The sequence below is a fragment of the Argopecten irradians genome, chromosome 10 (assembly GCF_041381155.1).
Source record: "Argopecten irradians isolate NY chromosome 10, Ai_NY, whole genome shotgun sequence".
In the NCBI taxonomy this organism is placed as follows: Eukaryota; Metazoa; Mollusca; class Bivalvia; order Pectinida; family Pectinidae; genus Argopecten; species Argopecten irradians.
In genome coordinates, this window is record NC_091143.1 from 5,668,574 (window position 1) to 5,682,477 (window position 13,904).

At 36.2% G+C, this 13,904-nt stretch overlaps 2 long non-coding RNA genes across 3 annotated transcripts in view; one reads left to right on the forward strand and one right to left on the reverse strand.

Moving 5' to 3' along the window:
- LOC138332983 (uncharacterized) overlaps window positions 1-13,904 on the forward strand; it is a 323,160-nt gene that overhangs the window by 10,430 nt on the left and 298,826 nt on the right. The window lies entirely within an intron of this gene.
- On the reverse strand, window positions 248-12,596 carry LOC138332969 (uncharacterized). Of its 2 annotated transcripts, none has more exons than XR_011209914.1 (6): window positions 11,557-12,596; window positions 11,149-11,236; window positions 8,973-10,126; window positions 7,320-7,397; window positions 4,534-4,636; window positions 248-514 (listed from the first exon to the last, which is right to left on the reverse strand). It is a non-coding gene; the product is annotated as an uncharacterized lncRNA (long non-coding RNA). The 2 variants fall into 2 exon arrangements; XR_011209913.1 differs by having other exon boundaries at window positions 248-555.

Sequence of the window (13,904 nt, forward strand, 5' to 3'; positions counted from 1 at the left end):
ATAGTCTTTATGAAATATGACTGAATAAGGTAGTCTTTATGAAATATGACTGAATAAGATAGTCTTTATTTAACATGACTGAATAAGATTTAGTCTTTATTTAACATGACTGAATAAGATTTAGTCTTTATAAAACATGACCCAATAAGATTTAGTCTTTATTAAACATGACCCAATAAGATTGAGTCTTTATGAAATATGACTGAATAAGATTTAGTCTTTATCAAACATGACCAAATAAGATATAGTCTTTATCAAACATGACCGAATAGGATAGTCTTTATTAAACATGACCGAATAGGATAGTCTTTATTCAACATGACCGAATAAGATAGTTTTTATTTAACATGACCGAATAGGATAGTCTTTATTAAACAGTCTTAAAACAAGGAAACATCCAGTGGACATCTAAGAAACATCTGTAGACACTGTATAAACACTGTAACCTCCAAATGGGACATCTCTGTAAAGTTAGGTCCAATGTATGCTGGTCCTCTAGAATCCTACACCAAGTCTAGGACATTTTACTTATATACACAGAAATCATTCCAAATTCTACAACAGAGAAAACATCATTAGTTCCTGCACAAATTATCTATAAAAGAAACTGAAACTGATAAGGGAGAAGACTTATACAGACAACACCTGCTGTCTAATCACTTTGATACTTGTCAATAAAAGTGTTTGAAATTAAACTCGAACACTTGCAACTTCCTATATATGTCTATATATAGGTTGATAGATAGCAATCTCGTGGATTTAAACCCTACAAATGCACATGTACTGCATGTGCCTACCGCATACATCTACCCAACTCAATAAGTTTATTTTCGTTATATTTAGAATTACAATGACTTTATATATATATAACTTGATATTACACCATACATCTGGAATTTATAGAAATCCAGAAATTTGCCATGTGTCCGAATCCCGATTTTCACAGACGTCAGAACACTGTCATTCTAATCTTACCATGGTCTGATAATTATTGAAATATTTAAAAGCTTTTAAGTATGGATGTTTTGTTGAAAAGTAAATTTTTTCCCAATGACTTAACTTTTTTTCTAATATAGATCTCTGGAAATAGGAGTTCATATCAAAGTTGAAAATGGAATAAAAAGAATATGATAGTGTGTTTGATTTTGAGCAATTACAACATTGTCTGTATCAGATACTTATTTGATGAGAACTGTGGCGGTGGTATTAAAGTTCATTCTACATGTATACTGAAATATTATTATGGAAGACTAAGCATGTTTAGTTTTTTAAAACTTAAACAATCCGAAAACAGAAAAAGAATAAAGAATTTGAACTTGTATATTGCCCATACCTGCTCAATTTTGAAGATGATTTTTTTAAAAACAATTTTCAGATTCAGCGCTTCACAGAAAAAAAATGCAGTTCAAAAGAAAACAAGTCGCTCTTTCTAAAACAATCATGAAAATCGAGTGTCAGTGGGCTTGATTTTTATATACCAATACAATTAAAAAAAAAATTTAGCTATTCTTTCTGAAAATCAAAATTATTTTTAACTTCTTTAAAATGTAAAAATGAAAACCCAATAGTTTTGAAACAAAATAATAAGCTTTGTGGACTGTGGGACAGTACTTTGACAAAATATTTTCTAATTTAGAACATTTAGAATTTGTATAATAATATTGTGGAGGCAGTACCAATTGTACAAAATAGTTTAAATAACAAGAGACCCAGAGAATATGTACCACTGTGAGTGAAATTCCTATTTCAAATACTGTTCTAGTATTGTACGGAACCAGCCTCAAAATTCTCACTCATTGCCCATCTACATTAAACTACCATAATACTGTCTCGCTCTAAAGAAAATTGAAAACAAATAAAGTTTTGATTCCTTAAGATGACAAGGTCATGATAAGGGAGGCAACTTTGTTTTGTGTAGATGCTTGATTATTGACAGATGCCTCAATGCAAGCTCTACAAGCGCTCAAATGACATGCATGTAATTATGCTGAACAGGGTGCATCTTTTTTATATTCATAAATTAAATGTACTTATTTCAAAATAACAGTTATAACCTCCATAATCTAATTTTGCGATTTTTTAGTTCACTATATATTATTAACTTAAATGCTGTTATAAATACAGGATTGAAAATATTGACATCTAGGTGATATAAAGAAGGAAGATAACTCCTTAATTAAAAATAGGATTGAAAACATTGACATCTAGGTGATATATAGAAGGAAGATAACTCCTTAATTAAAAATAGGATTGAAAACATTGACATCTAGGTGATATAAAGAAGGAAGATAACTCCTTAATTAAAAATAGGATTGAAAACATTGACATCTAGGTGATATATAGAAGGAAGATAACTCCTTAATTAAAAATAGGATTGAAAACATTGACATCTAGGTGATATAAAGAAGGAAGATAACTCCTTAATTAAAAATAGGATTGAAAATATTGACATCTAGGTGATATAAAGAAGGAAGATAACTCCTTAATTAAAAATAGGATTGAAAATATTGACATCTAGGTGATATAAAGAAGGAAGATAACTCCTTAATTAAAAATAGAATTGAAAATATTGACATCTAGGTGATATAAAGAAGGAAGATAACTCCTTAATTAAAAATTGTTATCAATGACATAATATAATACATCTTGGTCTTTTATCAAAATTCCTATCATGTTGATAATTCAATGATTATTGTATTACCATGATTTTCTTGGAAAAAAATATTTTAGCATAAAAACAGATCTACATTTTGGTCTACAGGACAGTGGTCACAATTAAGCTCAAACCAGTATTTGTAGAAGAATAAAATTTAAAATTAACACTTATTTCCAATAAAATATTTTCAATTTATTTATTCTTTTTTAATTAACTTACTTTATTTCATTGAAATTCAAAATTAATCATTAAATAATAATATATACAATTTTGAAATTTATGGTAATATTATTACTAAAGAATATAGGAAAGAAGTCCTTTGGAGTGAGAATGTGAATTAGTAGTTTTAATGATAGGGTCAGTTCGTACGCGCCTCCCAAGTCAGTTCTGTCTAGTCGTTTGTGTCCTGTCAGTTGGGAGGTTTTTGTCAATGTCTTGCAAAGTGAGTATAAGGATTAAAGAACTGTACTTTTCTATATTCTTTAATTGAATACTATAAAAAAATTCTAGAAAACAAGTTACTCAAAAAACAGGGCATTATATCAGCTTGTTTGTTTACTACAATGGCTATCTTTAAACTTTGCATAAAACAGATTATGAGAGGCACTATTTTGAAAAATATACCGATTATATTGCAAGAGCAAAAATGATCCTACTGGCTCTCATAGACTAAAATATAACATTAACAAATGTGTCATTATTATCATAATCTAAACTTCTGAATTATTTGGAAAAAAACTACTACATACTTTTAAAATAATAGCAAAGAAAAGAATTTAGAATTTTATCTTCTGCAATATAAATATGATTTATTATAAAACTAAACCCGATTTGAAAATTATGGAGGTTTCTGTTTTAATGAAAAAGTAGGTTTTCTTCTTTTAAAGAATAAATGTGCTACGATGCTTCTTTCAGGTCTTCCTTGACACTAGTCCACTTATGATCCCTGGCCAAGACACCATAGTCTGTAGAGTTGTGAAGGGAGTGGGAGGACTGGTTTGCCGTTGTCAGTATAATGTAAAAGGCTGAGTATGCTTGTTCGGTATCTTAAATGACATGCTCCAGTGAGATAGCACTATAAAAAGTTCCACAATTACTAAACGGCACAACATTTAACATACTGCAGCCTCCCAAAATACATGCGCTGTTCACACATGCATCACATTGTTTACATGATAGACTGCTCTCAGATGATTCTGGCATAGGACATAGATCTAATCAGACAACCAAACAACTAAAATCTTTGAAATGCAGCGATACAGATCCTCTGGACCATTCTGGATCTCTTGTTCCTAACTTGACAATATGTTACAAAAATATAAATATAAGTTGTTTTTTTGTTTTGTTTTTAAATACTGGGAAATTCCATCTTAATCTTAATTCCAACTTAAGTCTCTTTATTTTCACATAAATCTATGAAAATAGTATTCTCTCTTGAAGAAAAGAAAATTGATAATGTGCATTGAGACCTCAGATCCCTATATAAAAACTGCAGTTTAATTTTAAAATTCAAATATAATCTTCATGGGAGTTTTATAGTAAATGATTACAGAAGAAAGATTTAGAAAATTTTAGAATTGTCTGTGTTATAAATATTTACAACATGTTTTCTGTCTTCAATAACTGATCTATTAAATTGTGAATGTATATCATTAACGAAGTTATTTATTCACCAAGTACTTGAATATTCATTTGTCATGCCTGAATGTAACATAAAACAGATGTACTTACAGTTGCATGTTTAATAAACAAATTGTTTTGCAAAACATTTTTCTCATAATTCTAATTTAGCATATTATGTCTTTATTTATATAAACATCATTATAATGTGATGTTGTAATCTTTAGTTTAGAGGAAAGAAAGACTATCATTATTACCTGAATGGAGCTTTGTTCATCACTAATGGTCACTACCAAGGACCGCCTGCCACCGGGTGTCACTATCCTGGTGGTTGTCTCTTTCCTGTTGGTTGTCACTATCCTGTTTATTATGGTGAAAAACATATGATATGACAAATAAAACATATAAATAACAAAATTAATAATTTGGAAATCCTTGTCATAATATAAACAAGGAGCTGCAAAGCATGACATTTATATACCCCCACCCCCCGACTTGGTATACAAAATCAAATACATCAAGGTCAAATTAACAATTATTTAAGGATTGAATCTTGCTTTGGTCGATTTCATTGGGTAATGAATTGAGTTGCTCTTGAAACAAATTGAATGAACTGTGAAGCAGTTCATGTTGAATTTGTTTCAAGAGCAACTCAATTCATCACGTACCCCATGAAATCGACCAAAGCAAGATTCGATACTTATTTTTCAATTCAATCGTATTAGATTTTTGTTGATTTTTGTTTAAAAAATTGCGAATTTCTGGGCTTGTGCAAGTCTACAACAAGAGACGTAAGAAAATAGTGCGTCATTAGAATACAACTAATTAAAAATAAATAGCGCAAATATTACAATTTGTCATATATTTATTTAGAGCAGCTTTATTATCAATATAATCCAGATGAAACATAAAACATTTACAATAGATTTAGAAGTGATTGCAAAAATCGTCCGCCAAAGACGAGGAAGGATAATGTCTAGACTGTGTGATACGGTTGTCTCCCACTTTGATTCAAAATAGAGAGTCACCGTACGCAACGTGATGGGAACGGTTCTAGTGGTTTATGTAGCCTTTAGCCTTGATACAAGTTAAACAACTGATTAAAGGTAAATCAACACTCATTGACTTTTATATAGAATTTCTTATCGCTGTTTAGGCTTCATGATTTGTTTGTAACCGAGACGTTCTTAGTTTTGACATGCGTCACACAGGGACAATTTTATTGGCACAATACACAAGAGTAACGGAGTCAGTAAAACGAGAGTTCATAAAAATGCTTTGAAAATTGTAGAAATCTGTCCGTAATATTTGCATTTTTTAAGCCATCACTGTTTAGATCTATGCCTAGGCCTAGTAGGAAGCTTCTTAGGCAAAAGTAGGTCTAGATAAAATATTTTCTTGCGCGAAAACCGATGTAAAGATACCAAGTTCATACTCAAGTTCATGAGCAAATGAAAGCAGATTTTTTAAGTAGTTTCATCGAGTCCAACTTCAGTAAAAATTGAAATATTCAAGTATAAAAAGTATAAAATGTATGTGAGTACATGTATTGTAAAACTAAAATAATAACAGCAGGTAATAAAAAGAAACAATAATTTGGTATCTTTAACTGGGTTTCCATGGAAACAAAAATAATCCAAAAATGGAAGGTCCGCAATAGAAAAACGCGCAACCTAGGCCACTTGTCTGATATATATATACAGGAAGTTTTCAGTTATAGCCAGCAAACAAAAACAGTAATTTGGTACATGTATTTTGACTAAGTTTCCAGTTTCAAAAAGGGTATTTGTTTGAAATATTCAGAAAGTTTAATGGAGCTGCGTTGAACGATTTTGGAGTTATAGTCTGAAAACAAAGGAGAGAGTAATTTGGTATTTTTGACCAAGTTTCCATGGTAACAGAAACAAGAGGCCCATGGGCCTTTATGGTCACTTGAGTTCAGATATAGAATGAAACAAAGACTAGGCCCTTGAAGTAGATCAGTGATTTTATAGATTTGACTTTTTAATTCAATGGAGAGTATTTGCTTCCATCAAACCTGTGAACTCAGATAAAGATTTTTTTAAATTTAGTCATTTTGACCCTGTTTGGCCCAACCCCTCTGGTCCCCCAGGGGATCAGCGAGGACCGATATGGATGTGAAAATGCTATATCTGAGACTAATAATTCTAATCAAGTTTGACTTATTTTGAAAATTGAGCAAATAATGTTCATAAATGTGTTTTTTCTATATAAAATAAAGTAAACTCCCCAGGGGAAAGCGTGAGACTCCAGGGTCATATTGTTCCCAATTTTCATAAAACCCCTTAAGACCTTTCCATCCATAAAGAGTATTTGATTCTACTATTTCCAGAATTTTAGAAGATTTTTTTAAGTTTTAGCCTATTAGACCCCTTTGGGCCCCGCCCCTCTGCCACCAGGGGGTCGGCCAGGACCAATATGGATATGATGTTAAAATGCTATCTCAATCAGACTTATAATTCTAAGCAATTTTTACTAATTTCCTATGAAAATTGAGCAAAAACTGATCATAAATGCATTTTCCCTATATAAACTATAGTAAACTTGACCCCCTCCCCAGGGTAATTCACCAAAAGAGGTCCATAAGCTGGAGCTGCCATTGGGGAGAGAGTGAAATCAATCTGTATGGTGGAAAACATATGGTATACTGATTTAAACAAGCCAATATATTGTTTATTGTTATAGTTTCTATCAAAATTCTCAGTTACTATTAGAATCTGTGTCTTAATTCTTTTTGAGAAATAACATTAACAATAGTTATAATTATTTTTAATTGACAAAAGGACGAACGAACGCTGGACCACAGATGAAAAGTATAAATCTTGTAATCATAGCAACATTCTCCATAATAAGAAATAGAATCATGTTTTAAATGACCACATAACAAGTGATGAATTAGATAGAAACAAAGCAAAGACTGAAGAAAATAACAGAATATACAAATATGGAGTTCATCAAATCTTACTGTAATTAATTGAAAATGATAATTCAGTTTTTACATCAGAAGTAAAGTACATCCTACCTGTAGTTTTAGAATTTATCTGTTTACCAAATTCTTCTAGACTCAAATATCAGCCTCAAACATCAAGCCGCGGACAAACTGAAAAAAAAGGAAAAAGACATAAAAATAGTGAATTGACAATGAAATCAGTTTATTGCAATTATCATATATGAATTACTGAAATACAAATGTAGTATTGATAACTTTTTGTTTTATATTGAGTATATATTTGATAATCTCTCTGATCAGAAACAGGGAATATTGATATCAATCAAGGGGAGACAATCCCAGACAGAAACAGAATCACCTTGAAGAAACATTAGTGTTGCATGGAGGAAACCTCCACAGCCCTTTTGTTTACAAACAAGAGGCCCAGAGGGCCTGTATCGATCACCTGGTTTGTAAAGCCAAGTAATATGCTGAATACAGGTTCATTGTTTCTTTTCTGAAGGAATTTGAATATTTACCTAAAAATTTACACAAGTTCTGTTCCCCTTCTCCAAATGGATGTTTGTGGCCAAATTTGGTAACAACCCATGCAGAAATCTAGGACAAGTAGCAATTTATAGGGTTACCTCAAATTCCCCTGTTGGGCCCCGCCCCTCCTGCCCCCGGGGGGTCAGAGCCAAAATTATACAAGTTCTGTTCCCCTTTCCCCAAGGATGTTTGTGGCCAATTTGGTTACAATCCATGCAGAACTCTATGGCTAGTAGCGATTTAAAGGAAATGTTGACGGACGGACGGATGACGGAGTACGCCGCGCCATGACATAAGCTCACCCAGGTGAGCTATAAATTGCTATATCACTTCTTCAACTTAACACATGTAAGTAAAAAATGTTGACGGACGCATGATATGATTTAAATTCTGCCAAAATCTCTCCTTGAAAATCTGTCTTATGTTGACGGACGCATGATATGATTTAAATTCTGCCAAAATCTCTCCTTGAAAATCTGTCTTGTAGTTAAGATTCACACTAATCCAATGATGAAAACATCGTATCTGGTTGTCATCGCAAAGAGACTACAGAACCAAATTATTTCTCATAGATGATAATGTTAACATTTGCCACTGTCCAGGTTCATCACTAATTTTTAAGAAGGTCATCACACACACCTGTGAATAAATTTTTTTAAAGATGTATCATCTTGCTAAACTTTTTGGCAGGAGGTGCCATCTTGTGTAAAATTCCCCACCAAAAATTGACCAAAATTTTCATAAAATTCCAACCTTGATTACCTCCCCATGTCAGAAACAGATATTCTATATATGTAATGAGACATAGATTCATATCTTAGATAACCACATTGCAAGTGATTCCAAGAAACAAAACAGAGACTGAAGAAAATAACAGATTTTAACCAGAAATATTATGTTCACCAAATCTTACTGTAAATAGCAGAAAACGATAATTTAGTTTTTACCAGTCAGAAGTAAAGTACATTAAATTGCCTTCTTGGGGGATATATGGTCCTATAATTCACCCAGGATAGCAGACATACTGAATAACATGCGTTAGTATTTGATAACTGGACCCAAACTTTGTGTCAAACATGCTTATTTCCTTTAATTTTCCCTCCATTTTCACTTGTGCTTTGTTCATTGACATTCCTTCATTAATGTAATTTTTACATTTCCTAACCCATTCCTCCTCATTAGCAAGATCTGACCTACCTCATTTTGGTATCAAAGGATTCTTGTTCATTATTTTTTCTTCCCTTGAGTCTTCATGTGTTCTCCATTGTTACAGGCCACAGGCTTGTCTTCTTCGCCATCTGATAACCATCTTCTTGTTCAGTAGATACTTATCTTATCGAATAAATGCTGTGTTGCAATTTTTGCATCTGAGTTTTCCACTTCATTTAGCACTGGAAGCCAACTTATGCCCACTTTCCAGCCTTGGCTTGTGGACTTTGGTCACAGGTGCCCCAATGGTAATCCAGGCAGGCTTTTTGTGATGGTACTTTCATTTTCTGATTGAAGGACAAAGGTTCTACAGCAATCGCACAGTCAAATCAATGCAGTTGACCCCAACAGCACAGCAGTACCCTTTTAAGTGTCTACGTTAACTATAAGTCGGAAAGGTTGCCGATAATTACGGGGACGAATTACTTATTTTCTGTCTTTCCGTCTAGAAAAGTAATCCCGCCCTATACCAGTACACTCTAGTCTTTGTTGATCCCTTTTGGAGTTGTGCACAGCGGTTAGTGACAAAGCGGTGAAATCGACTGGGATTGTAATAGAACCATTCTTCAATCAAATGAAATAACCATCAACAAGCCTGCCTGGATTATCGCTGTGACAATGATGATCAAGGTGGGCTTTCTGTGATAGCAGTTCAATTTTTTATTGAAGGACCAAAGTTCACCAGCAATTGCACTGTCAATTCAATGCAGTTGTCACCTATAGCGCAGCACTACCCTTAAAGTGTCCACATGAACTATAAGTCGGAAAGGTTGCCGATAATTACGGGGACGGATTACTCATTATCTTTCTTTCCGTCTAGAACAGTAATCCCGCCCTAAATCGGTACACCCTAGTTAATGTAGACGCTTTTGGAGTGGTGCGCCGCTGTTGATGACAAAAACAATGAAATTGACTATGAGATTGTCATAGAACTTCTGTTCTTCAAAAAATTGAACTGCCATCACAGAGCCTGCCTAGATTATCATTGTGGCACCTGTGACCAAAGCTTTAATCACAAGTCAAACCTAATGGCCAATCTAAGCAGAAAATAAGGAGGCAAAAATGGCAACACAACAAATATTCGCTTAGATAATTTCCTACGTCACAAGAAGAGGCATCAATAGGTAGGAGGGGTCCCCTGTCTAACAGAAGAAGAGGCAATGTCATCTTTGCTTGAAAGAATATATGTGGCCTTATGATTTAAAGTGACAATTATTCATTGACATCTTAAGACACAAACATTAAGATGGTGACAAATACACATATTTTGAAGCAGATGGTATAAGACAAATTCAAGCAGCAGCAGCAACAGCTGTAACTCAATGATGAATTTACATAGCAACATCAGCATCATCCTTTTGTATTTAACTCTCTTACTGAAAATGTATCTGGTACCTTTCTTTTTTCAGTTTTCAAGACCTTATTGCAAACCGAATATTCTATATATTTTGATATGGCAAAAAAAATGTCTGTTTAGGGTTTTAAGGGCAAAAAAATAGGGTGGGTAGGTCGGATTTTTTTTTTTTTTTTTTTTTAGTGTCTTTCTCTGTAAAGTAATGGCTGGTGTCATATAAGATGAAGTATCCCCCATAGGATATGTACCTAGATACTTATCCTATGCATAGGATTTGTATCCGAGTACATATCCTATGGGGATACAAATCCCACATGACATCGGAACGGAAGTCTGAGATCGAAATCTCGATTTTTTGTTCGTAGGAAAGCGGAAAAAATTAGGGTCAAAGGTAAAAAATTTGGGTCTCGGTCAGATAACCCTTAACAGACACATTTTTGTTTCTAGTCTAATGGATATTTTTCCTATAAAAGACATTAAATTTTCCTATTCTACAACATCTCTTCCTGTTGTCCTGGATTTAGATGGCACTGGGTGGGAGTGGCGGTGTTGGAAGGGCAAATGGAAAATATTTGAAATAATTTAACATGATACTTTATTAGGTCAGGATAACCTATATTGATCGTGTTTTTCTGATAGAACTTTATGATTCAAATACAACTTTTCATGAGTCTTAAGTGAATGAGGTTTGCTTATCACAAATGGTCCCTATCAAGGAATGCCTGCCATCAGTTGTCACTAGTCTGATGGTGTCACTAATTCTTAGAAGTTATCACTAATCTAATAGAGACATTCTTCAGAGATATTTACCATATGCCAGCAAGAGTCACCAAACTAAAACCTAGGTAGTCAGGATCCTCACAGGTCACCAAAAGAGGTACATGTACATATGCTGGAGCTGCCATTGGGGAGAGAGTGAAATCAATCAGTATGGAAAACATATGATATGCTTATTTAAACTTGTCAATACATCGTTTATTTCAGTTTCCAAATTCACAGTTACTATTAAAATTCTTTTCTTCTGTTATGAGAAATAATGTTAACAATAACTGTTAATGGACAAAAGAATGGAAGATTGCTGGACCACAGATGAAAAGGGAATTGAACAGCAATCATCTGATAATTGTTTATAAAACCTGCACATTTGCAATCGAACTGTAGTTTAATTTTACAATTTTATAATTAAAACGTTTCATGGTAGTTTTATAGTGAATATACCTTAATGAAGCTCTGCTACAATGTAATTACTAATGGTTGTTTATCAAGGATTATCTGCTATCGGGTGTCACTATCTCCATGGTATTGCTATCCTGAAAATATGAAAATATATGAAAAATTATCGTATGACTTCCTGATTTTTTATTTACAAATTTTTTTTTTTTATACATTTTTTTTTTGTTTTTTTTTTTTTTTTTTTTTTTTTTTTTTTTTTTTTTTTTTTTTTTTTTTTGTTTTTTTTTTTTTTTTTTTTTTTTTTTTTTTTTTTTTTTTTTTTTTTTTTTTTTTTTTTTTTTTTTTTTTCATAAAATTTTTTTAATACCCCAGAACATTTGAAAGCTGCCAAGGTTGGGGCCTTGGAGTCAGCCTTTTCAATATAAACAGATGTCCCCTCGCAGGGGGGCTTTCATTCAACAAACGTTGTTACTAGAGACTTTCTATCTCTCTTTCTTTCTTTTTTCTTTCTCTTTCTTTCTTTCTCTCTTTCTTCTTTCTTTCTCACTTTCTATCTTCTTTCTTTCTTCCTTCCTTCCTTCTTTCTTACTTTCTTTCTTTCTCCCTTCCTTCTTTCTTACACTTTCTATCTTCTTTCTTCCTTCCTTCCTTCTTACTTTCTTTCTTCCTCCCTTCTTTCTTTCACACTTTCTATCTTCTTTCTTTCTTCCTTCCTTCCTTCTTTCTTTCTTCCTCCCTTCTTTCTTTCACACTTTCTATCTTCTTTCTTTCTTCCTTCCTTCCTTCTTTCTTTCTTCCTCCCTTCTTTCTTTCTCACTTTTTATCTTCTTTCTTTCTTTCTTTCATTCTTCTTATTTCTCTCTCTCTGTTTCACTCTGCCTTTCTTTCTTTCTTAATTCTACAACTTCCATCTCTTCCTGTTGTCCGGAATTGAGGTGGCACGTGGAGGAATTGAGAATGGGGGTGGGGCTGGGCAGGGCGGGGCGGGGGGTTGGAAGGGCAAATCAAACATACTTAAGATGACCACCATCTTATAAGCAAACTTTGAACTTCTTCTAAAGTTCTGTTGGGGTGGGGCAGGGCAGGGAGGGGCGGGGTGGGGGGTGGGGCGGGGGGTTGGAAGGGCAAATCGAACATATTTAAGATGACCACCATCTTATAAGCAAACTTTGAACTTCTTCTAAAGTTCTGTTGGGGTGGGGCGGGGCGGGGAGAGGTGGGGGGGGGGGGAGGGGTGGGGCGGGGCGGGGGGCTGGAGGGGCAAATCGAACATATTTAAGATGACCACCATCTTATAAGCAAACTTTGAACTTCTTCTAAAGTTCTGTTGGGGTGGGGGGGGGGGGGGGGGGGGGGGGGGGGGGGGGGGGGGGGGGGGGGGGGGGGGGGGGGGGGGGGGGGGGGGGGAGGGGCAAATCGAACATATTTAAGATGACCACCATCTTATAAGCAAACTTTGAACTTCTTCTAAAGTTCTGTTGGGTGGGGCGGGCGGGGAGGGAGGGGGGGGGGGGGGGGGGGGGGGGCGGAGGGGGAATAGGACCAAAGGATTGCGGGGGGGGGGGGGGGGGGGGGGGGGGGGGGGGGGGGGGGGGGGGGGGGTGGGGCTGGAGGTGGGGGGGGGGGGGGGGGAGGGTGGGGGGGGGGGGGGGGGGGGGGCGGGGGGGGGGGAGGGGGGGGGGGGGGGGGGCGGGGGGGGGCTGGAGGGCAAATCGAACATATTTAAGATGACCACCATCTTATAAGCAAACTTTGAACTTCTTCTAAAGTTCTGTTGGGGTGGGGCGGGGGGGGGAGGGGGGGGGGGGGGGGGGGGGGGGGGGGGCTGGGGGGCATCGAACATATTAAGATGACCCCATCTTATAAGGAACTTCTTCTAAAGTTCTGTTGGGGTGGGGCGGGGGGGGGGGGGGAGGGGGGGGGGGGGGGGGGGGGGGGGGGGGGGGGGGGGGGGGGGGGGGGGCTGGAGGGGCAAATCGAACATATTTAAGATGACCACCATCTTATAAGCAAACTTTGAACTTCTTCTAAAGTTCTGTGGGGGGGGGGGGGGGGGGGAGGGGGGGGGGGGGGGGGGGGGGGGGGGGGGGGGGGGGGGGGGGGGGGCGGAGGGGCGGGGGCAAATCGAACATATTTAAGATGACCACCATCTTATAAGCAAACTTTGAACTTCTTCTAAAGTTCTGTTGGGGTGGGGCGGGGCGGGGAGAGGTGGGGTGGGGGGGGGGGGGGCGGGGCGGGGCGGGGGGGGGGGGGGGGGGGAGGTGGGGGGGGAGGGGCGGGGCGGGGCGGGGGGCTGGAGGGGCAAATCGAACATATTTAAGATGACCACCATCTTATAAGCAAACTTTGAACTTCTTCTAAAGTTCTGTCAATGCTTAAGCTAAAATATG